This window comes from Martes martes (genome assembly GCF_963455335.1).
Source record: "Martes martes genome assembly, chromosome: 17".
NCBI lineage: Eukaryota > Metazoa > Chordata > Mammalia > Carnivora > Mustelidae > Martes > Martes martes.
This window is the reverse complement of record NC_137905.1, coordinates 27,544,859-27,568,848: the sequence shown is the minus strand read 5'-3', so window position 1 is coordinate 27,568,848 and position 23,990 is coordinate 27,544,859. Positions and strand designations below refer to the sequence as shown.

General features: G+C 45.6%; 1 protein-coding gene across 3 annotated transcripts in view; it reads left to right on the top strand.

The window, feature by feature from the left end:
• Positions 1 to 14,079: 14,079 nt before the first annotated feature.
• The window catches only part of NUP93 (nucleoporin 93), a 110,913-nt gene continuing 101,002 nt past the window's right edge, over positions 14,080 to 23,990 (top strand). Inside the window, exons 1-3 of one of the 3 annotated variants that reach the window (XM_080828034.1) lie at positions 14,171 to 14,203; positions 15,837 to 15,907; positions 18,654 to 18,731. The gene's annotated coding sequence lies outside the window, so the exon portion shown is untranslated. Of the gene's footprint in view, positions 14,204 to 15,836; positions 15,908 to 18,653; positions 18,732 to 23,990 lie in introns of all 3 variants that reach the window. The other 2 variants (XM_080828035.1, XM_080828033.1) reach the window with 2 other exon arrangements.

The following is a 23,990-nucleotide window of genomic DNA, read 5'->3' as shown; positions in this document are numbered from 1 at the left end:
GATGCTCTGTCAGACCGGCTCCCCACCCCATCTTCTTCAAGTCTTCTCTCATCGCCTCCTCCTCAGAAACCCACTCCATCCCCCGGCCCAGCTTTATGATCGATCACCTGTAGTCTCATCTCCCATATTTTTTTGACACTATGTCTGTCTCCCCTTAACAGAGGGCAGGGCCTTCTTCTAATAGAAGTCTAGCTGACCACAGATCTTTATTGACAGGGTGTGTACTGCAGCAATCAGGCAGACAAGGCAGACTTGCCAATGAAAGATCTCGCTCTTTAATAGGACATTATTTGAAGGAAACAATTTATAAGCCATTATATAGTTATTGTACAAGATGTCTTAAAATGATGGTAACAATGTTCAATCTTTTTTACATAGTCCATGAAGTGATATGATAATCTCACATCTTGGTTTCATAGGCTTAGGTGAGATCTGACCTATACTTCCCCTGCTTGGTACCTTGAGGGTTTATTTCATCCAGGAAGGAATGGGGACAGTGCAGGGCAGTTGGGGCGTAGTTGCCCTGGACTTGAGATCACCCACATTGGAGAACAGGTGCCAAGAAATGAACTGCGACTGCTGGGCTCGTTCTAACTAAAAGGAGTTTAATCCTGGATGCTTCTAGGGCCCGAGATTCTAGAGTCAGTGTTGGCTGCGCCTCCGAAGTCCTGCTGTCAAGCTGTCTGTCACTCCTAGGCATGTCACTGTGAGCCAACCCAGTGCCTGGAACAGTGCCCAGCACATAGTATGTGCTCAGTGAGAAGGAAGCCAGGGCTGACGATGCATTCTTGGAGGCACTGGGGGTGAGAGGGTAGTCAGAAGACCCTGGGGGCTCGCAGGGAGTCCCAGGTGAGGCGGGAACGACGAACATAAACCTGTTCTGGGAAAGAGAGGCTGGAAACCAGCAAATCCTGATGGGGCCTGAGAGAATGAACTGGATGCACCCAAGAGGAGAGGGCTGGGTGAGGGGGAGCGTATCATGGGTGAGAATGATGTTTTCATTTCTTTTTCCTCCCCTTCTCCCTCCCCTCACCTTGATCGCTGAAGTCGTGTATTTTGTAGTGGTAGAAAATTTGTAAATTATAGAAAAGAACTAAGGAAATTTCACACCCAGAGATGGTGCTTGCAAACATTTTAGTGTCTATGCATGTAGTCTATTTCTGACAATATTAATTTTTGATTATGCATAATACACTGTTACATTCTTCTTGTACAAAATTAAGGCATTACAGATAGGCCTCGGGTCCCCTTAGACAGCCAGCCCCACTCCTGGTCCCTTCCCTCCAGCTCCTGTTCTGAGATGACCACTCCATCAGGGTAATAAATGTCATTCCAGACTGATCTCTATGTGCGTGGAGATGTAGAGACCTATTTTTAGTTGGAAATATATTTTATATTGCAAATTCAGCTTTGTGGCTGCATTTTTTTTTTTTTACTTCGCATGTGAGTACTTTTTCTGTGTACTTCTATATGTCCTTAAAGAGAATATATTTTGTACGTTCTTAAACTTGTTTGAACTGAATCACTCACTTGATCTTAGCCAAAAGGCCGAGAAGCGATGAACTGAATCACTCATACTGATGTGCAGCTTAAATGATTTAATGATTTAGGGCAAAGGGTTGAGAGTGGAGGCTCTGGAAGTTGATTACAGACATTTGAATCCTGTTTCTACCACTTACTAGCTGTGTGAGCTTGGGTGGACTCCTTAACCTCTCTGTGCTTCAACTGCCTCCTTTGTGGAAGAAAGCTTTCAGTAGTTAGTATCTTGCTTCCTCAAAGAGTTGTTTTGAGGGTGAATGAGATGATATCAACTATTAAAAACAGTCCCTGCCATGTGGGACGCTACAAATAAATGTCAGATCTGATAAATTTGTTAATACCTCTGGGACTATCTCTTTTTTTTTTTTAAGATTTTATTTATTGATTTGACAGAGAGAGACACAGCAAGAGAGGGAACCCAAGCAGTGGGAGTGGGAGAGGGAGAAGCAGGCTTCCTGCTGAGCAGGGAGCCTGATACGGGGCTCGATCTCAGGACGCTCAGGATCATGACCTGAGCCAAAGGCAGATGCTTATCGACTGAGCCACCCAGGCACCCCTGGGACCATCTCATTCTTAAGTGGTAAAATAAGCATAATGACCAAGAGCATGGGCTCTGAAGTTAGGCTGATTGCCACCTGGGCTCAAACCCCGGGACCAACCCTGGGCCAAAAAACTTTGGGTGAGTCTCTTATTTTTTTATTCTTTATCTATAAAATGGCTTAGTTATAGTCCAAACATTATAGAGTGAGATCAGTGTGCCTAAGTATTTAGGGTACATGCCTTTATGTGTCAGCTACTAAATTTCTTTCTTCTGCTACCTAATATTTCAAATAATTACGATAGTAGTTTAAAAAGCTATTTTTCTGTTAGTGGACACTTAGGCCATTTGCCCATGTCCTCTCTCAAGCTCGTTTCTCTGCCCAGAAGAGGATTTGCTGGAAGGATGCTTGGGTGGCTCAGTTGTTTAAGCCTCTGTCTTCAGCTGAGGTCATGATCCCAGGATCCTGGGATGGAATCCTGCTCTGGGCTCCTTGCTCAGTGGGGAGCCTGCTTTTCCCTCTGCAACTCCCCCTGCTTGTGTTCTCTCTATCTCTGTCAAATAAATAAGTAAAATCTTAAAAAAAAAAAAAAGAAGAAGAAGAAGACTTGCTGGGTCATTGGGTATGTGCATTTCAATTTCTTAATTGAAGAAAAATTTTAAATGCCCATATTTAAAATGTTTCACTTAACTATATAGTGTGAATAATTTCCAACGTATCATTGAATATTTGAAGCACTTTCTTCATCTGTCTTTTTATAGCCATTATGGAAAATTGCAAACATATACAAAAGTAGAGAGGATGGTAAAATTAACCTCCAAGTACCCACCCCCCACCCCCAGCTTCAATAAATGTCAACATTTTGCCGTACTTTGTACAGAACTGTTAATAATGGCTTAATATGCATTGTAAGCATGTGCTGTCATTTATTAAATCTTTTTCTTATTGTTAGAAAATTAAGACTTTATTTTTTCACCATGATAATAAGATTTAAATATCTCACATTTAGGGGCACCTGGGTGGCTCTGTCGGTTAAGCATCTGACTTGGGCTTATGTCATGATCCTGGGGTCCTGGGATCAAGCCCCATATCAGGCTCCCTGCTCAGTGGGGAGACTGCTTCTCCCTCTCCCTCTGTCCCTACCACCTGCTTGTGCTCTCTCTCTCCAACAAATAAATAAATAAAATCTTTTTTTTTTTTTAAGTCTCACATTTAGGTATAGAATACCGGAATGTTTTGCCATTCTGTTTTTGGGTATTGCTCCTCTCCCTGCTTAGCCTAGCACTAATCTTCTTCTGCCCACAGATTTCTCAGAGGCAGAGCTAGAGGCAAGGATTCTGTGTACATGACTTCTTGAAGGACAGAGGGAAGCAGAACAGGGAAGGAAAGGGCTAAGCAAGTCTGTTGAGTCAGGGACCCTCTAGCATAGCCTGACCTTTCCCACCCGCTCTGGAGTAAAACTCGGATACCACTGATTTGTCCTGCTGTGGGCAGGGAGGTGAGCTTTTGTTCCCCCACATCTGTCAGACCCTGGCTGCCCAGGGAGTGGGATGTAACCTGCCAGGCATCTTAGGGGGAGGCAGAGGTCACAGGGTCAGGCAGGGGAAGGTGACAGCCTATGAGGGGGTGTGGAACGCCCTAACACCCACCGCCTGCCTCCCAAGACCCTTGCTGACACCTTTTGATGAGTAAGGTTTCATAAGAAGCATCTGTGAGGTTAAAGCAAATCTTCAGAGCTCTTGGATTAAACTGGAAGATTTGGGGTTGGGAGAGGCGGGAGGCAGGAAATGAATCTCTCGTCTTTTCATTTCTGGCTGCAAAACCCACAAACGCCCAAGCTCGGGCTGCAGCTAGATATGGAACAAGATGAAAGATTGGGCCACATGATGGCTCAAATGGAATTTAAGACATAAACCAGAAAATCAGTCAAAGAGCTGCAGGAGGCTGCAGGGGATGGGGGGCCAAGGGGGAGGCAGAGGGAAGATTATCCTAAGCTTTGGCAGATTTATGGGCCTTTGGAAAAGGCTGTAGGGGGCAAAGGAGCCTCTGAGAGGGATGGATGGTGAGGTTCTGGGATGAAGCTACTATTTGTCAGGAAGATAGGTACACACAGGAGGCCGGGGTGGGGCTCTCCTGGCTGCCTCACCAAGTTCAGGTTCGCTATGCAGGTTAGGGTCGGCTCTTAAGGGATTAAATATCTTCATCCTTAGAAGGCAGAGGCCTGACCTTCTGACGGACACTGGGCTGCTGTCCATCCTGCTGTAAAGGAGCCAGGATGGACAGGGCAGCAGACATTGTGACCTGTACCCCTGAGTTGCATCTTACACTCGTTCGTTTCATTTGATTGAGAAGTGGACTGTAAGAATTAAAATCTTTAAAAGTCCTTAAAAATCTCTGGGAGCATAGGACCAGTGTTCCTGCATGGCTTCCCTGGGACTATCCCTGCATAGCTGCCCCCTTTAAAGTGTGTTTGCCATTGTCCCCACTACTCCCTAGTGCCTCACACCTGCCTGCTTCACTCATTGACAAGATGTGGGCAGCCCTGCAGGTGTCGTGACTTCCCACTCATGATGGCTTTGAGAAGTCTCACCTCAAATCATCTTCTTCTTTTCTTCTCGGTCGTCTTTTTGAGGCTCCATTCCCTACTTCTGGCTACGGCAATTTGTGCGATGTCCAGGAACCAGTGTTGGGTGGAGGCACTCAGGAATAAGACCAGAACAGAGGGAAAGGATATGAGCCCTGGAACCAGACCATCTGGGCTCAGATACTGTGTGAGCTTAGAAAGTTGGAAAGTTACCAAGACTCCCTCCTCCACTCTGGGGTCTCAGTTTTCTTATCTATAAAATGGGAATAATGAAATTAATAAATGCATATAAAGCTTCTAACAGTGATAAAGTGCTCAATAAATGTTAGGTAATACTGTGATTGCTAGCCCCGGACACTGATGTCACCATGCCGCCAGCTACTCAAGGCCACTCGCAGGGTTGTGCTCCCACTACCCATCTGTTACAGCTGCTCTGGGCCACAGAGATGCTCTCCCAGCCATGCTCAGCATGGGCTGCCACGATGCAGCCCTGTCGGCTCCCCCAAAATCCCACCAGGAGGTACCAGAGTCCCAAGCATGCTTGTGCCACCTCCACGGAAGGGACCCCTTCCAAGGCACTGGGTGCAGTGGACCCAGGCCCCTTCCCCAGTGTGTCCTGCTGCCACCCTGTTGTCCTTTGGATCTCAGGAAGCCACTCCCTTCAGAGCCACCCATCCCTCCCCAGTTCCAACAATCCCATGTGTCCTGTCTACCTGCACTAGGATACCCTCAGGTGGGGAAGTGATACCAAGGCCAGTTCCTAGGCCAGAAAATGTCAATTCCCCGAATCCCAGGAATCAGAATCTCTGAGGTCAGGGATGGTAATTCACACACGCACGCACACATGCATAGTTTTTGAGATAAAATTACATTCACATTCAGCAAAAGGCACAAATCTGTGCCACCTAAGTTTGGCCAGATGGACACCCCCATGTATCCCATACCTCAGTCAAGAAAGACGGAATATAGCCATCCCGCAGCGGTTCCCGTCTTCCGCCTTGTAAGACACTGCCCTCTCCCACCCACTGTTTCAATTTCTTTTTTTTTTTTTTTAAGACTTTATTTATTTGACAGAGAGAGAGATCACAAGTAGGCAGAGAGTCAGGCAGAGAGAGAGGGGGAAGCAGGCTCCCCGCTGAGCAGAGAGCCCGATGCGGGGCTCAATCCCAGGACCCTGAGATCATGACCTGAGCTGAAGGCAGAGGCTTTAACCCACTGAGCACCCAGGTGCCCCCACTGTTCCGATTTCTATCCCATATTGGTTTTGTCTGCTTATGAGCTTCAAGTAGATGGCATCGTATGCTATGTGCTTCTTCTGGCTTCTTTTCTCAGCCCAGTGTTTGAAATTCATCCATATTGTTGCGTGTATCCCTGGTTGGTTCCTTTTTCTTTCTGAGCGCCATTCAACTGTGTGCACGCACCACCATTTCCTTGTCTGTTCCTTGATCGACCCTTGTTTCCAGTTCGGGGCTGTTATGGAGAGAGCTGCTATGAGCATTCTTGTACAAGGCGTCCTGTGGACATATGCTTGCGTCTCTCCTGGGTAGAAACCTAGCAGTGGGATTGCTGGGCCTTTAATTGACTCTGCCAAACTGTTTTCCAAAGTGCTTGTAGCATTTTTTACCCTCATCAGCCAAATGTGAGCGTTCCGGTTGCTTCCCATTCTTGCCAGCACTGGGTGTTGTCAGGCTTTGAAATTGTAGCCATTCTGGTGGGTGTGAAGTAGTATCTCGTTGTGGTTTTAATTTAGATGTCTCTGATGACTAAGGAGATTGTCTTTTTTTTTTAAATGTATTTATTGGTATGTCATAAAGTGCCTATGTAAGTTTTTTGACCATTTGTAAAAACAAGGCTATCTTTTTTATTGTTAGCTTGCAGAAGTTCTTTATGTATTCTAGATATGTGTCCTCTGCTGTATATCTGTATTGGAAAAATGTCCTTAAGTCTGGGGCTTGCCTTTTCATTTTCTTAATGGTATCTTTGGATCATGAGAATTTTAGTGGTTGATGATAACCAATGGGTTGTCTCGTTCCTTTTGATTAGGGCCTGTTTTCTAAGAATCATTGCTTCTTGACCATTTTTTAACCAAATCATGGTGCGTTGTTGGGTATTTTTCTCACAGGCATCATTCCTCCTAGTGCGCGCGCGCGCGCACACACACACACACACACACCTGTCACATGGCACGAGGAACTCAGAACTTAAGTATCTATGACATGATGGGTCAGAGGCAATGGGTTTTCCCCCAATATCCATGCCCCCTTCTTTTTAGTAATAAGGATTCAATTATCTGGGACATGTGCCTCCAGTTAAGACATTTCCAAGCCTGTCTTGCAACCAGAGGTGACCAAGGTAAGTAAGTTTTGTCCAATGACTAGTAAATGGAAGTGGATCTAAAACTTCAGAGGGGCACTTGGGTGGCACAGCTGGTTAAGTGTCCAACTCTTGATTTCGGCTCAGGTCACGATCTCAGGGTCATGGGATTAAACCCCACATTGTTTCCTTGCTCAGCGGGGAGTCTGCCGGAGAATTCTCTCTCTCTCCCTCTGTCACTCCTTCCCCCACCTAAAATAAATAAATAAGCCTTAAAAAAAAACCCTTAGAAATATATTCTTCAAGAGGATGAAGTGCTCCTTCAGGTTTCTGTCCTCCTTCCTGCTGGCTGGAACCTGAGCATAAGAGCTGGAGCTTAAGCAACCATTCTGGGCAGTGAGGCAGGATGCTAAGGATGCTAGAGCAAGAATGTAGAAGGACCCTGGGTGCTTGATGATTCAAGAGCTACCATCTCATCTGCATGGCCGCTCTTCAGACTTCTCTTAATGTGAAAGAGAAATGATGTCTTATCTTGCTCAAGCCAAAAAGTGCTGGTGTTGTTATCATTATTATTTTTGGTTTATTTTATGCAATTGAATCAAATACTAACACTTGCCTGTTTTCCTGGTTGGGGAAAGGGGGAAGGTCAACTTTTCATTCTTTGGTTAATGGATGTGACCAAAAAAAAAAAAAAAAAGACACCAAGCAATTTCTCTGGAGCATTTCTATAACCTTCACATGTTTCCTCTTGTGGTCTCAGTGCACCCTGCCAGGTGGGTTGGACCTGGATAAGCATTACTGACTTCCCCTGAGACATGACAGGGGCTGAGATTCAGAAGGCAAGACGTCTTGCCCCCTGTCCCAAACAGGCCACAGGTAGAATTCAGGTCCCCTGACTTATTCTAATCCTGGGAATACCTGGGAACCACAGTGGTACAATAAGGCCTGGAAATGAAGTACCTCAGGGGGTAAAGGTGAAATCCTGCTCCCCCATTCACAGTGGGGTGTGCCAGGGCCAGGACTGGGGAGAGGCAAGGACGTGCCTGCTGTTAGATGCTGTCCCCAAGTTGGCATGACCCCCCATCAGCCCTCTAGCCTCGCCTGAGACCCTGCTCTGGGGTGTGTTGCTCAACTCCTCTCTAAACAGCCTCATTCCCCAAAATCAGAGCCTCATTCCCCAAAATCAGTTTTGAAAAGAAAATGGTATCATGGCAAGACCCAGGGCTGCAGCCTTAGACCAATCTGGGTTCCAATCCTTTTTTTGTTCCTTAGCTATGTGACCTCGGGCAACTTCTTCCTCTCAGCCTCCTTTTCCTCCTCTGAAACATGGGATGCTTTGAAAGGGTTCTTGGCAGGATTAAATTAAACAGCATAAATAAAGTTTTTGGCATATGGAGTTCCTTTCCCTTAACTTTCCCTTTATTATAATAGGGTTCTTTAGTGTTCCTTGTCCCTGAGAAGTGAGAAACTGTTAATTCAATATATTCTAATTATGCACCCTTCTGGGTGTAAAGTATGGTGCTAAGATTATTCGCTAGCTAGAGATAAAGCAGCCCCGATCCAGCAATCCAGGAAGGAGCAGCTCCGGGTGCTCAAACAGCCATGCTCCCGCTTGCTGAGTGGAAGGCAGGGAGCAAAGAGCCCTCTTTGCCAAAATAAATGGCGATAGATCCTCCCTAAATGTTGCCAGCTGGTGAAATGCACCAATGGGCTGAGTCAAGCCCATTCACGCTCACAACACAGCAGTTATTCCTGTTCTCAGGTTCTTTTCTTTCTTTCATTCATTTGACACATTTATTAAGTGCTCATTCTGCATAAGGCCTGGCATTGAAATGAACATATTTTTATTTTCTTTGCAGTAATACATTTCAGGGGGAAAAAAACCCAGAAAAGTTGCTTCTTGCCAGGATAGATTTAACAAAAACACATAAAGAAATTGACAATTTTAAAAATCAGGACTAGAGGCACTTGGGTGGCTCAATTGGTTAAGCATCTGACTCTTGATTTCAGCTCAGGTCATGATCTCAGGATCATGGGATCAAGCCCCCTGCCGGGCTCCACACTCAGCTCGGAGTCTGCATGAGATTCTCTCTCCCTTTCCCTCTGCTCCTCCCCCTGCTCCTGCTCGCTCATCCTCTCCCTATCTCTAAAATAAATAAATAAAATCTTTACAAAAACAACTAAAAATAAAAATCTGGACCATATTGGATAACAACTCTCCCTTTCAGATCTTCTAGTTTAACTAGACTGAAACTAAAGATCAGATTTCTCCTAATACAAAATCAAATGCATCGTAAAAACAAAAAGTTCTGTGAAGACGCTTATGATCCAAAAAAGCAAATGTATTTTTCCAGTAAAAAAATATATATATATTAGTCAGATGGATAAATAAAGCTTCGTTCTTACCCGAGTGCCCTCTTTCTTGACTTTTTTAGGGATGATTTTTAATCTTTTACTCTAAAATGAGACATCTAAAGTAGCCATCGGCTAGGGGCTACAGCCAGCTGGGTACACAGACACCATGGTTTTCACAGAGGTGAGCTCTGGCGTTGGTTCACTGAAGTCTGAGCTCTGCTGGGTGGCCAGCATTTAGCAGTCGTATCTCTCAGGACAAGACAAGGTTTGGCCACACCGCAGTTTCAGGAAATGTTTCCTTCCAAGAATGTTACAGCACCACTGAAGTGGTTGACCACCAAGACCACGTACAGGGGCTGGCCCCACCATACTATGCCACGCATGCACTGTCAGCCCCCATCGGGGTCAGATGCTGGGGGTGCCAATTCTATTTGAGAGATTCAGGCTCTGCCTTCAAGTGTAGTTGATAATGGGGGGGGGGTGCGGCTGGAGCCTTCATTTTGAGAGTCCCCTGGCAGGAAGTCAATGTGGGATCCTTCTCAATGGTCCTTATTCACCAAGAGCCCCCTGGTGGACACAGAGCTCCCAGTTTCCTGACACTGCCCCACAGGGCTTCAAAGCTGGGCAAAGTTTGAGACAGTTGCCATGTCCTGGTGTATGCCCTCCATGAAGCTAGGTATACAGCGTTGTGTTCTGGTGCATCAGGGAAGCCTCTGCTCCATTCTAGAGTATTGTGGCAATGGGCCTCACCAGAAATAAGAATAGTTAACGCTTATGGAGCACCTACTATGGGCAAGACTCTGCTCTAAGCCTTTAACATGTATTAACTAAGCCTTAGAACAATCCTTCCTGGTAGGTTATTTTTCTCCAAGAATACCCACGATGCGAAACAGGTAGTCCCCCCAAAGTAAACTGCAGTGTTCTTGGGTATAGTTACTAAAGAAGGGAGAGCAAGTGGTGGAAAGCCCCAGAGTCATCCACGTCCACTGTTGTTCACCATGTTTGTTTGCCAATCTTAATCTTCTCCCGAGTTTGCAGGGAAGGCTGAAGTCTGCTTCCTTCCTTTCTTTTTTTTTTTTTTTAAGATTTTATTTATTAATTTTACAGAGAGAGAGAAAGAGATCCCAAGTAGGCATAGAGGCAGGCAGAGAGAGAAAGGGGAAGCCCCGATGCGGGGCTCGATCCCAGGACCCTGAGAACATGACCTGAGCCAAAGGCAGAGGCTTAACCCACTGAGCCACCCAGGCACCCCTGAAGTCTGTTTTCTAAAAGTGGTAATAGCTAGAAGTCTGCTTCTGTTTCCCACTTTCATTCTTGGAGACACTTATCTTTTGTCATTTAAGTCCGCCCCCCACCCCTCCAGCTGCAAACACATCTAATAATCAACCACAACAGAGCCCCCGACAGATGGGCTGTAAAACAGATGGTTCCATTGAAAGGCAGCAATCGAAAACGGAGGGTAATTTGAACCAATCAAGAAGATGGGGTCTCTCGGAGGCAAAGTTTCTACAGAAACTGAAACCATATCCCTCAAGCTCCTTTGGTATATTTTTCACCCACAGATGAGCCTTCCTGGGGGTGGATCCAACTTTTTTTTTTTTTTTTAAACATCTGGAATGTTGAAAAGGAAGAGAGAGAAGCCCTGGGGCCTTGTCAATCAAATTCACTTTTCTTTTGGCAAATGCAGCATCAGTGACAAATTGCACAATTTGACATCAACAAAGTTGATAGATGTCGGCAAAGCTGTTTTAAAACAGCAGCAATGCAGAGATGTGTAGGATGGGGTTTTTTCACTCAACAGTCAGTATGTTTAATAACAAATAAAACAACCAGATGTTTAATAAATCCTACCACCTTCATGATGTCATCTGATAGTTAACTACTGCTGGTTAATGAGAACATGGTATTTGTTCCAATCCCAATTCACTAGATAGCTCACTTACTACAGCTCATGAAGGCTTCTAAACTCAGTTCCGAGGCCTTCTTGGACTAGGAAACACTGGCCGTGACATCCCAAGACTAGAGAGTGTAGACCCTGCTCTGCCACTGCCAACCTGTATAACCTTGGGTAAGTCATTTAATCCTCCTGGAGTTTAGGTTCCCCACAGAACACGTGATGATGATCAGCCCTGCTCTGCTCAACACTGGGTTGTTGCAAGGTTCAAGTGCAGTATTAGAGGTGAATCACTTTTTCTTTCATTTGAACTGTATTGATCTTTTTATTGAGAAGTAATTTCATCTAGTAAAGGGCACAAATCTTAAAAACTCATCTGAAGTGCATAGTGAGAAGCTTCCCTTTCAAGCTTTTAATGACTTGTCTAGAATATTGCTGATCACTCAGCCACAGTTCCAGAAGCTTTATGTAATTTGCTGCCACCCACTAAGAACCCATCTCTGGCAGCGCGGTTCAGGATAGGGGGCAATCAAGGCGCTGGGTTTTGTCTGTCATTTAAGAAATATTTCTTGCTTTCCTTCCCAGCACCACATGCTGGGGATTGTGGGGAAGATCAGAGAAATAAAACAAGGTTCCAGACTGGAAACAGTTGGGGGAGGGAAAGCGTTATGACTTCTGGAGAGCAAAACATTGAACATTCCACAGCGTAGAGAATATTTTGCTTTATTTTATACTTTTTATTGTAGTGTAATGAATAATATATGTGTTGTAAAGTGCACAAATCTTAAATGTGCAGTTTAATGAATTTTTAAAAAGTGAATATGTCCGTGCACTCAGCACCCAGATTAAGAAACAGAACATTGACAGACCTCAGAAGATTCTCTCATTTCCCTTCCCAGTCAACAGCCCTTCCGCCCTTCAAAATCACTACTATTGTGACATCTGTCACTATAAGTTAGTTTTGCCTGATTTTAATTTTGTATAAATGCAGTCCTTTAATGTATAAATATATAAATGTCCATTAAGGGACATTTGAGTTATTTCCACTTTTGGGTTGGGAAGCTATGGACATTGTCATATGTGGTTTTTGGTGAAAATAGGTACACATTTATGCTGGGAATAGAAAGATAGATCACACATATATACCTACATGCATATGTAGAATTCTTGGGTCAGAGAGTATACGTATATTTAGCTTTCATATATTTTGCCAGTTTTCCAAAGTGATTGTTCCTATTTCCAGCCCCCCAGTAGTATACGATGGTCCAGGTTGCTCCACATCCTTTTGAAAAAGTTTACTCTTCTGTTGAAATACACATAACATACACTACCTTAACCATTGTCAAGTGCACAGTTCAGGGATATTAAAGATTTTCATAATGTGCAACCATCACTACTATCCATCTCCATAACTCTTCATTTTGTAAAACTAAAACTAAACTTGTTAAACAAAACCCCACTATTCCTGGGGCGCCTGGGTGGCTCAGTGGGTTAAAGCCTCTGCCTTTGGCTCAGGTCATGATCCCAGGGTCCTGGGATCGAGCCCCACATCGGGCTGTCTGCTCCGCAGGGAGCCTGCTTCCTCTTCTCTCTCTCTCTGCTTGCCTCTCTGCCTACTTGTGATCTCTCTCTGTCAAATAAATAAATAAAATCTTAAAAAAAAAAACCCCACTATTCCTGTTCACCCTGCCCCAACCCCTGGCAACCACCACTCTATTTTCTGTCTCTATAATTTGGCTACTCTAAGTACTCTATAAATAGAATCATAGTATTAATGTTTTTGTGACTGGCTTATTTCAGTTTTATCCATGCTATAGGGTATGTCAGAATTTTCTTTCTTCTTAAGGCTGAATAATACTCCATCATATGTATATACCGCATTTGATTATCCATTCATCGGTCGATGGACACTTGGGTTACTTCCACTTTTTGTCTCTTGCGACTCATGCTGCTATGAACAGGGGTGTACACAAACCTCTTTGAGACCTTCAGTTCTTTTGGGTATATACCCAGAGGAGGACTTGCTGGATCCTATGGAAATTCTATTTTTAGTTTTTAAGGAGCCTCCATACTCTCTTCCAAAGAGGTTGTACCGTTTTGCATCCCTATTCTTCACACACCAAGCTTGTTTACCTATGGAGCCTTCACTCTTGTTCCTCTGCTTGGAATGCTCTGCAAACAAGGCTTTGCAAGGCTGACCCTTTCTCATCATTGTATTTCTGCTCAGCACCTCTTCAGAGAGGCCTTGGGACCACAAAGGCATTCTCTCTCCCATTATCCTGCTCATTCCGTCATAGCCCTCCTTACAAACTGCCAGTTATTTATTACAGTCTGTTTCTCCCACCAGCTTGACAACTCCGTAACGGCGGGGATCTTGTCTGTCGCGGTCGCCACTGTGCCCCCAGCGCCTTGAAGAGTACCTGTCACTACGATGGTGATCAGTAAAGGGTAAGAAATCCACCCAAGGGGCGCCTGGGTGGCTCAGTGGGTTAAAGCCTCTGCCTTCGGCTCAGGTCATGATCCCGGGGTCCTGGGATCGAGCCCCGCATCAGGCTCACTGCTCAGCAGGGAGCCTGCTTCCTCCTCTCTCTCTGCCTGCCTCTCTGCCTACCTGTGATCTCTGTCTGTCAAATAAATCAATAAAATCTTAAAAAAAAAAAAAAAAGAAATCCACCCAAGAAATTGTGCACTCGCTGAGCTAACTCTAACCACTAGGGAAGGGTGAGGGCGTGGCCCCGGGCGTGGGGGCGTGGCCCCGGGCGTGGGGGCGTGGCAGCTCAAGCGGAGGGCCCGCCTCTAACCCCGCCCCTGTCCTTGTTCTCCGCCGCGGGTCTCCATAAAGTTTATTTGCCTGCGCGCCGCGCGAGGGCTTCTGGGAGGGCCGGCCTCGGCCAATCGGGAAGCGCGGGCGAGCGGCGCGAGAAGCGGCGGCCGCGTTCTCCCGCCGGGACGGAGTGGCTGGGAAGGTTGCAGTGTCAGGTAAGGGTGTCTTCTGTCCATGTCCTTGCCACTCGGGGGCTTGTCCTTGAACTCGGGGCTTCCGAGGCTGGGCGGAGCCCGGTCCCCACGCTCGGAGTCACGCTGCTCTCACTTCCCGTTCGCCTCATGGCAGCCGAGCACGCCTAACGCCGGCGACTCAGCGCCTTGTCGAACTGTCCCCCATTATAGCGTCGGGCAGCGCCCTGGGAGTACCTTCTATCTGCCCTCTTTCTGAGCATGGAGGCTTGGCCCCTTGATTCCCCACTTCCCCCCACTACGGCGCTCTGCCGCTTTGCGCCACGCCCCCACCCCCCACCCAGTGCCCTGTGAGCCCAGCCTGCCCCTCCCCGCCATAGCCCTTCGCCTGCTCACTTGTCTCCTGCGGTAGAACCCTGCCCTCCGAGGCGGGGGTCTTTCGGGCGAGGGTGACGACCCTTTTTGCCTCTGTCAGCCTTTGGCCTGTCTCCTGTACCGGCATCAGGGGAATGCTTCTCCCCATCTAGGGACATGCTAGAGATGAGAACCTGGAGGTAGATTGCACTTTCTTGGGTCTCATAACATCTCATCCTTTACAAGGACAATACCCGAGTTCACTGGGTCTCTCTAAAAGAGTCACGGGGCGGACCCCAGGGATTTTCGGTCGGAGTTTGGCTTACCCATTCACAGAGCCGCTGGTACCGGTTTGCCCCTGTCACTTGTTTTTTGTTTTGGCTGAAATGCCTTTCAGTATGAGCAAGGGTCACCTTTGTCTTCTGTCTGCGGAACGTGAGAGCGTGTCCTTGGACATCGTAGCTTTTCTTTCATCTGTTCTTTGTGCATTTCTGTTTGGGAAATTTTGATTTTTCATTCATGGTGAATTGTTATTCAAAGCTCACAGTTTTAAATACGTATATATTAGGCTAAGAGATCCATCGGGGGGCCTCTCCCTCGCCCAATGCCCAGCTGCCTCTTTTCCTTCTCAGCCTAGATGGTTGATAGGGGACTGAGACTGGACATGTCAGGATAGGCCTAGCAAGCCTCCCATCATCTCCCGTCTCAAACTGCTCTTGCTGTTTTTTTTCTGAGTAACGTAAAAGGCTCTAACTAATAACCTTTGAGTCACCTTTGACTGCTGTCTTTCATTCTTACTCCACATCCAGTGCTTGCCACCCTGGGCCAGGTCACCACCACCTCTCACCTGGATTATTGAAATAGTCTCTCATCTGGTCTTCCTAATTCTGCCTTTGCAGTTATGCCCTGTTTTCGGCGCGGCAACTAGAAGGGTTCTTTTGAAACACAGGTCAGATCATATCACTTCTCTACGTAAGAAACCCTACAGTGGGTTTCCATCTCATTTAAAGATAAATGCCTTATAGTGAGCCATCCACAAGACTTTACATAATCTGACCCACTGTTATTTTCCCACTCTCATTTTCTTCTACCCTCCCCTTCCACGGGTCGGACATGCTTGGCCTCAGGGCTTTTGTGCTTGCATCTCAATAATGTGGTTTGCTTCCTCACTTTTTTTCAGGTTTTTACTCAGGGGTCACCTAGTGAGGCTTTCCCCAGTTCCTATTTTCCTTTACTGCTTTAGTTGTTCTTCTTAGCAATTACATTTTATTTACCTTGTGTATTGTTTGTCGTTCCCTTCCAGAATGTGAAGTGGGGAGGATTTTTCTGTATTTTGTTCCTTCATAGACGTTCAGCACCTAGATCTGGCACACAGTAAGTGCTCAATAAATGTGAAATAAGGGAATGCTCCAGCTCTGTTATACAGTGGTGTTATACAGTGGGAATACAGTGGTGAATGAAACAGGCCTGCCGTCATTGAAGTGATGTTCCTATGGAGAATTCCCTCGACAATAAAGGCACAGATACAGAGTGTAGTGTCAGGGCAAGGATAGCTGAACAGAGACCTGATTGAAATGAGAGAGCAGGTTATGGGAATGTCTGGTGGGAGAGCATTCCTGGAACAGGAAGAACAAGTGCGAAGACCCTAAGGTGGGAACAGTTGGAGAAGTGGTGAGCTTGAGTGTCTGAACCTGCTTCTTCTTCTTTTTTTTTTTTTTAAAGATTTTATTTATTTATTTGACAGACAGAGATCACAAGCTGGCAGAGAGGGAGGAGGAAGCAGGCTCCCTGCTGAGCAGAGAGCCCGATGCAGGACTCGATCCCAGGACCCTGGGATCATGACCTGAGCCGAAAGCAGAGGCTTTAACCCACTGAGCCACCCAGGTTCCCTGAATCTGCTTCTTGATGGACTGAAGTAGAAAATAAGATAGAGGGAAATACAGATGTTCCAAGGAGAGAGAGAGGTCAGCAAAGACCCAGAGGTGAGAGCCCAAGGTGTATTCAGGGACCAAGCCACTTTAATCAGACATTTATTTCGTACCTGTTTAATACCAAACATGGCTGCTAAGGCTTCAGAGCTGAGCAGTCTGCCCTACAGGAATTTGCCATGTAGAGAAGTAGACAGACATGGGAAGAAATAATTACAACTATTCCACCAGAGAAGAACAGTAATAGAAGGTTCAGAATAGTATGGGAGGGGCTTGGAGTGGGGAGGACTGCCCTAGCTGACTTTGCAGGATATATGGGCATTCCCCTTGTGCCAGTGTAGATTTGGAGTGTGATAGCAGAGTGTGCAGCTACATATGCAGGAGTATGAAGAGAGGAGACAGCGTGAGGCACCCCCAGGAGTAGAGACTTACTAGAGTCTCTTTGGGGGAGGGTAGTGAGAAATGTGGATGGTAAGGGTGACAGTGTCAGATCACAAGCACTTCTCTTGGAAGGGACAGAAGGTGTCCCTGGTGGGATTAAGGCAGGGGAGAATTTCAGGAAGAATTCTTGGCAAGGGGAGGGTGAGTTAGAGGAACCCGGAAGGCATAGACTATTGAGGTAGTTAGGAGAAAAAGCATGAGGGTCAGAGCAGGGGCCAAAGAGATGAGGATTCCCTTTTGCAAAAGGTTTGAGATGTAGATACGGAGATTGGCTGGATGTTCAGGAGTGGAGGAAGGGGACCCTGAAGTGACTCCTAGGTAGTCTCTGGCTGGCTTGCTGGATACCAGTAGTTTTACTGGGAGACTAGAAACCCAGGAGGAGGATGTGGTGGTATTGGTGGCCAAGAGGAGAGAGAAGTGATTAGTTGGGTTTGGGACATGTGTAGTTTGAGGCGCCCATGGGTCATCCCAGGAGCAGTTGTCATGGGGACAATTGGAGATACCAGCTCAGGTGAGAGAGCTGGCCAGATAGAGAATAGCTTCTACCATACTTTAGTTTTGATAAATCAGTGTTCTCCTCTGGGCCCAGATAGTCCTCAGAGGTGTTCGGGTGGCCTTTCTGGGGAGGGGGTCCTATGAGCCTCCTGACAGTGTATCTTTAAGAATGTGTGTGTGGTCCTTTTGTGTGCACGTGTGTACAAGAACATTAGAACTCTGCATCGCAGAGTCGATGGCCACCCAAAGGATTAATAACCACTGGTAGTGGTTCTAATTGAAGCCATGGCCAGTGGTGGATTTTATCCAAAGAAATATGCAGTGTGAGAAGAGAAGGTCCAAGGATAGAAGCTTGGCATTTAAGGGATGGGTAGATGTAGAAGCCACAGCAGAGGAGGCTTGAGAGGAGGGAAGAGCTGGAAAAGCAGGAGGAGAACCAGGAAAAGGTGGTGTCTTCAGGTCAGAGGAGAAGTGTTTCAGGAAGAAAGGAATGGTCAGGGTCTCAGAGGCTGTGAGAGAGGAAGGGTTGAACGTTCATTGGACTTAGCAGTTAGGTCATTGGTGGCTGCAGAGGATTTCAGGAAGTCGGGGGTGGGGGGAGCAGAAATTAGGTTGTAGTGGGTGATGAATGGATGAGGCGTGACAAAGGATGGCTGTCTCTTTATAAAGAGAGTGGGAGCTAGAGGAGCATGTGGGGTTGAGGATTTTTTAAAAATTTTATTTATTTTTTATTTTTATTTATTTATTTATCTTTAAAGATATTTATTTATTTGACAGACAAAGATCACAAGTAGGCAGAGAGGCAGGCAGAGAGAGAGGAGGAAGCAGGCTCCCCGCCAAGCAGAGAGCCCGATGCGGGGCTTGATCCCAGGACCGTGGGACCATGACCTGAGCTGAAAGCAGAGGCTTAAACCCACTGAGCCATCCAGGGGCCCCATTATTTATTTATTTTTTAAAGATTTTCCTATTTATTAGAGAGAGTGAGAGAGAGCACAAGTTGGGGGGCAGGGAGAAGGAGAAGGCTCCCTGCTGAGCAGGGAACCCAACATGGGGGCTGGATCCCAGGACACCCGGAACCATGACTTGAGCTGAAGGCAGACATTTAACTGACAGAGCCACCCAGATGCCCCGGATTTTTTTTTTAATAAGCTTTTAATTGTAGAATAGTTTTAGATTTACAGAAAATATGCAAGATTAGTACAGAGTACTCTATTACCCCTCACCCAGTTTCCCCTATTGATGAGGAATTATTTTAGGAAAGAAGAGACCTGAACTCTGGGAGAAGGAGCCAAAGACAGTGAAAATAACCCTCATTTCCTGAGCTCCGGCTGTGTGTGAGTCCCTGCCATGGGCTTTGCTTGTATAATCTAATGTCATCATCATAATATCCCTCTGATGTCTAAATCTGCTCCCTTCCCTGTCTTCCTCATTTCGGTAAGTGGCACCTTCGTGTTGCCAGGTTACTCAGACCTAAAACCTTGGCCTTGTGTTTGACTTCTTTGCTCTCACACTACATAAGTGATTTATATCTACACAAACTCTATTCTTAAAATGTATACATGATTCATACTCACTATTTGCCTCTTCACCGCTGTCATCTAGGTCCACACTACTCTGAGGTATCACATCTGGGTACTAGAGCAGTCTCTGGACTGCTCTCCCTGTTTTTACTTTGTGCCCTTCCTCCCTGTCTCTTCTCCATGCAGAAGTGGGAATGAGCTTTTAAAAAGGCTTAACTCTTCTGTAGTTCCTATCACACATAGACTACAATCAAACGTTCTTATTACCTTGTGCTGTGAAGTCAGTACCATCTAGCCCCTGCCCTTACCCCTTCTCCCAGCACTCTACCTCAGCCATGTGGCTGCAGGCTCTTCACATATGCTAAAGATGCTTCTGCCTTGAAGCTTTTGCACTCACTGTTTTCCTCTGCAAGAACATTCTTCTCCTCAGATATCAGTATAGCTGACTCCCTTACATGATTTGGGTCTTTGTTCAGTGGTTCCTTTTTATTTTTATTTTTAAAATATTTTTAAAAAGATTTTATTTCTTTATTTGACAGAACGTGCACAAGCAGGGAGTGCTGCAGGCAGAGGGAGAAGGAGAGGCAGGCACCCCACTGAGCAGAGAGCCTGACATGGGGCTCAGTCCCAGGACCCTGGGATCATCACCTGAGCTGCAGGCAGATGCTTTACTGATAGAGTCACCCAGGCACCCTAACGGTTTCCTTTATAAAGAAGCTTCATAGAACATTCCAGCTAAAGCAGTCCCACTGTGCACTTTACCACATCTCCCTGTCTCCTTTGTAGCACTTATCAATTCTTGGCGTCATGTGTCTATTTTTTTGTTTGTTTGTTTCTCTCCTGACATAAAAGTTCTTTGAGTCTGGGAGTCTTACCTGTTTTTTCCACAGTTCCATTCCCAGTGCCTTGAACAGTACATGGGGGAGGCTTAATAAATATTTTTGACGGGAAGTTGGAAGAAGGGATTCTAACTTTGGTGGCTGTTACAATGTCAGCATAGGAATTTGAAAAATAAGGAATCATTATGGTGCAGGAGGGCTGGGTCCAAGGACCCAGAGGAGGTCCTGCAGGATCAGCCAAGAGTGTTTTTGTCTTTGCGTGGGATAGAAATTAAATGTGAGTCGAGAGGAAGAGTAGTGTTTGTTGAAGACAGAGAGTGTAGCTACAGACTGTCTAAGAGACTCAGAGAGGAAAGAAGAGTGAGTCTCGTCTTTGTTTGGGGGCTGGGGTTTTTATTAAAGATTGAGATCTGTTGTAAGTGTCTTTTTAGGCATCTGGGAACTGGTTAAAATGAATGAGTGTTTCGGTGTCTTCCGTAAGTCACTTGTGCCCTGGAACCAGGGGTCTTGGTGGTCCAGTGGTCTGGAAAACATACTTGACACCCCTATCTGGTCACTCTTTAGATGTTATCTGCTGTGCTGGAAGACTCCAGAGAAATCATTAACTCCTTGACCTATACAAGGGGGACGTACATTATCTTTATTATAAGGCATATGTAAGGTTGAGGTACAGGTCCTAGCAAGAGTAAAGGCAGCAGAACAGTCTTTCATAGGGTCCCTTCAGTTTCCCTATCTCAATTAGCCATTCTTGGCAAAGTTTGCAGAAGTTTATTCTGTCAATCAGTGACTGTGGGGATCTAGCTACTGTTTGAGAACACCGCTGGAGTTTTAAAAAAAAGGCTGCAGAATGCTTTAAGCTTCAGGCTGTTTGGGGGTCTAGATATTAACAGACAGTAATGTAAAACAAATAAAGAAGAGAAATATCAGCAAAATGGTAAGCTAAGAGGTCCTGATCCTTGTCCCCACATAAAAATAGCAGAATAACTAGCAGACAACTACATATTGACCTTAAAAAAAGCCCCTCCCCCAGAAAAAACCAAAACTCCAAAGTGAAATAAGGAGGTTGCAGAAACCCCGGGGAGCACCAAACTGAAGCTTGGCCACGTGGAAAACTGTAACACAGATAAATGAATGGAGTAGAAAAGAGTTTCGGTGAGGGGAGCTTTTGTGGGGTGGGTGTTGAGGAAAAAACCATCTGGTAGGCAGTAGTTGAACTAGTGGTAAAAAAAAAAAAATAATAATAATAGCCAAGGTCTGCTGAGTGGTTGCTATGTGGAGATGCAGCTCTTTTTCCATTTCACACATGGGCCCAGCAAGAGTAATTAACTTGTCCACAGTCACCCCACTAGAGAGTAGAGGAGCTGGCTGGAGCTCAGGGGTACATTTTCCCTAGTTGGGAAAAATGCCATGAGCAAGGGCATACAGCATGGCATACATAAGGATGGTTAGGGGCAGAGCAGATTGGGTAACTGTTACATAGGGTGTCGTCAAAAGTATTGCCTCATCTGGATCCGTATGAGTGGAAGGCTTGGAGGGTTTTTGAGGAGGAGCAACGTAGGAAAAGTGCTGGAAAGATTGAGGTAGCCACAGCAAGCAGAGTGATGTGGAGCGGGAGGAGCTTGAAGACCTGCCCTAGTGTCTCTCAAGAACTTGGGTTAAAAGGGTGGAAGTCTGGCCTCCTTTGATGGCGAGGAAGATGGAATCAAGGTTAAACTAACTTTATTATGGTAATCATTTCCCAGTACATGCAGAAATATATATGTTATGCTGTATATCTTAAACGGACACCATGTTATGTATCAATTATATCTGAATAAAGCTGGGGGAAGAAAGCAATAGTTAGAAGATGCTGCAAAAATACAACTATCCCTTGCTACTTAAATCTGTTAGGTAATGAGAGTTTGGATAGCAAGTTTGGAGAGTGACTGATGTCCCATCAGCTGGATATAAAGTATTTGGTTTCCTGAGTTTGGATAATGAGGAATACCTACCCCTTCTCTCAAAAAATTTATCTGCATCTTGTTGGTTTTTGAGCCTGGAGAGTGGAGAAAACCTGTAAATAAACATTCTGAGGTCATGCGTGGATGTAAAGGAGAAGGGTGAGTAAGAACCCGAGAGACACAGAGAGAGAGAAAGAAGCCAGGGGACAGAAAGGAGATGAGGAAGGCAGTGGGGGTGGTGGTGATGCTGGATGACTGCATCATTTTGAGATGTGCCAGGTATGACAATTATGTGCTGGAGTGGAAACATGTAGACGGTGCCTGGAAGCTCTGGGTTGGATTGTGGATTTGATAGTCATTGCTATTGAAGATTTGGGGCCAGTGGTCAGACAAACACACTGAAACAAAGGGTTTAGAGCAATTTAGAAATTAACAAGTTATTTAAAATTAGACAGGGTCATATATAGCTATGGAAAAGAATTCAGACTGACAGAGGGTTATAAAATGAGAAGTCCCAACTCTTCCCTTTGCTTTCTGGAGGTGATGCTAAGTTAAGTTTCTTTTTTCTTTTTTTTTTATTTATTTATTTTTAAAGATTTTATTTATCAGATAGAGATCACAAGTAGGCAGACAGGCAGGCAGAGAGGAAGGGAAGCAGGCCCGCTGCCGAGCAGAGAGCCCGACGCGGGGCTCGATCCCAGGACCCCGAGATCACGACCCGAGCCGAAGGCAGAGGCTTTAACCCACTGAGCCACCCAGGCGCCCCCTAAGTTAAGTTTCTTGCTGTGCTTCTGTTTCTTGCTTTTCTGTGAATTATCTGTGAACAGATCTTAAGTGTATAGCTTAGTGAAATTTTACGTATTCACTCATGTGACCACCAGTGATACTGAGATATGGAACATTTCCAGTACCCCAGTGCTTAGAGTAAGCCGCCAGAACAAAATACCATGGTCTGGGTGGCTTCAGTAGCCAAAGTTTATTTTGCCACAGTTCTGGATGCTGGAAGGCTTGAGATCAGAGTCCCATGGTGGTTGGGGCCTGGTGAGGACCTGCTTCCTGGTTTTTAGATGGCTGCTCTCTACTATGTGCTCACATGTTCTTTCCTGGTGAATGCAGTGTAGGGGCCTGGGTGGGAAGCAAGGCCTCTGGTGTCTCTAGTGGGACACTGATCCCTTCAGAAGGGCCCCATCTTCATGAATTCATCTAAACCTAATCACCTTCCTAAGGTCCCTTCTCCAGATACTATCATAATTGGGTCTTAGGGTTTCGATATAGGAATTTTGGAGGGACCCATTTCGGTCCATAGCACCCAGAAACTTCTCTTGTGTTCCTTTCCAGTTGGTCACTCCCACACTGTAATAACTAGTGCTCTGATTTCTAGCACATAGATTTAGTTTTTCTGTTCTTAAAATCCCTATAAATGGAATCATGCAGTATGTTTGTTTTTTTAAATAAGTCCGGCTGCTTGAGTTAGTTAACCACTGTGTCTTCAAAATTTATCCATATTCCATGTAGCTGTAGTTCAGTCTTTTCTGTTGCTGTGTGATATACCAGGATGTGAATATACCACCATAAAAATCCCAAATGAGAGAATATTGTATAATATGGTGGTTTTAAGATTATTTCGTGGTGGTGGAGGACTCAGACTTATTAGAATCTGATAAAAGCTGTAGTGCTTTCCTTACATTAAGAAAAACAGTATGCATATATTTCCAGGTGTTCCTGGTACCTTTAATGTGGTGTCATACCCTCAGGACAAGAAGCCTTCCTCGGTTTACAGCAGGGCCTCTCAGCCTCAGCACTGTTATTTGGGGCTAGATAATTCTTTGTTGTAGAGGCCATGCTGTGCATTTTGGAGTGTTTGGCAGCACCCTTGGCCTCTACCTTCTAGATGTCAGTAACCTATGGCTTATCACCCTGAATTGTGACAACCAAAAATGCTCTAGATTTTGCTGGTGACCTCTGGGGAGGCAGAATTGCCACCAGTTGAGAAACATTGGTTTAGAGAGAAGAGCCAGAGCCAAAGACCTTTCAGAGGCTAACTTGGTGATCTTCCCCTGCTTATGCCAGTTGTAAGATGAGGCTGGTGTCGTTCATAAGGTTCTATACACAGACAATTTTCATCACCACTAAAATGAGGCTGCTCCTTCCAAGGACACATGAAGTGAATTTAAAGACTAAACTTAAAATATTCTGCATTTGTAGATTGTTCATGAGGAGCAGGTCTTAGAAGTTACCGAGCCAACCCCCTCATCTCAGTGGTGATGGAACTGGAATCCAGAAAGGGGAAAGGG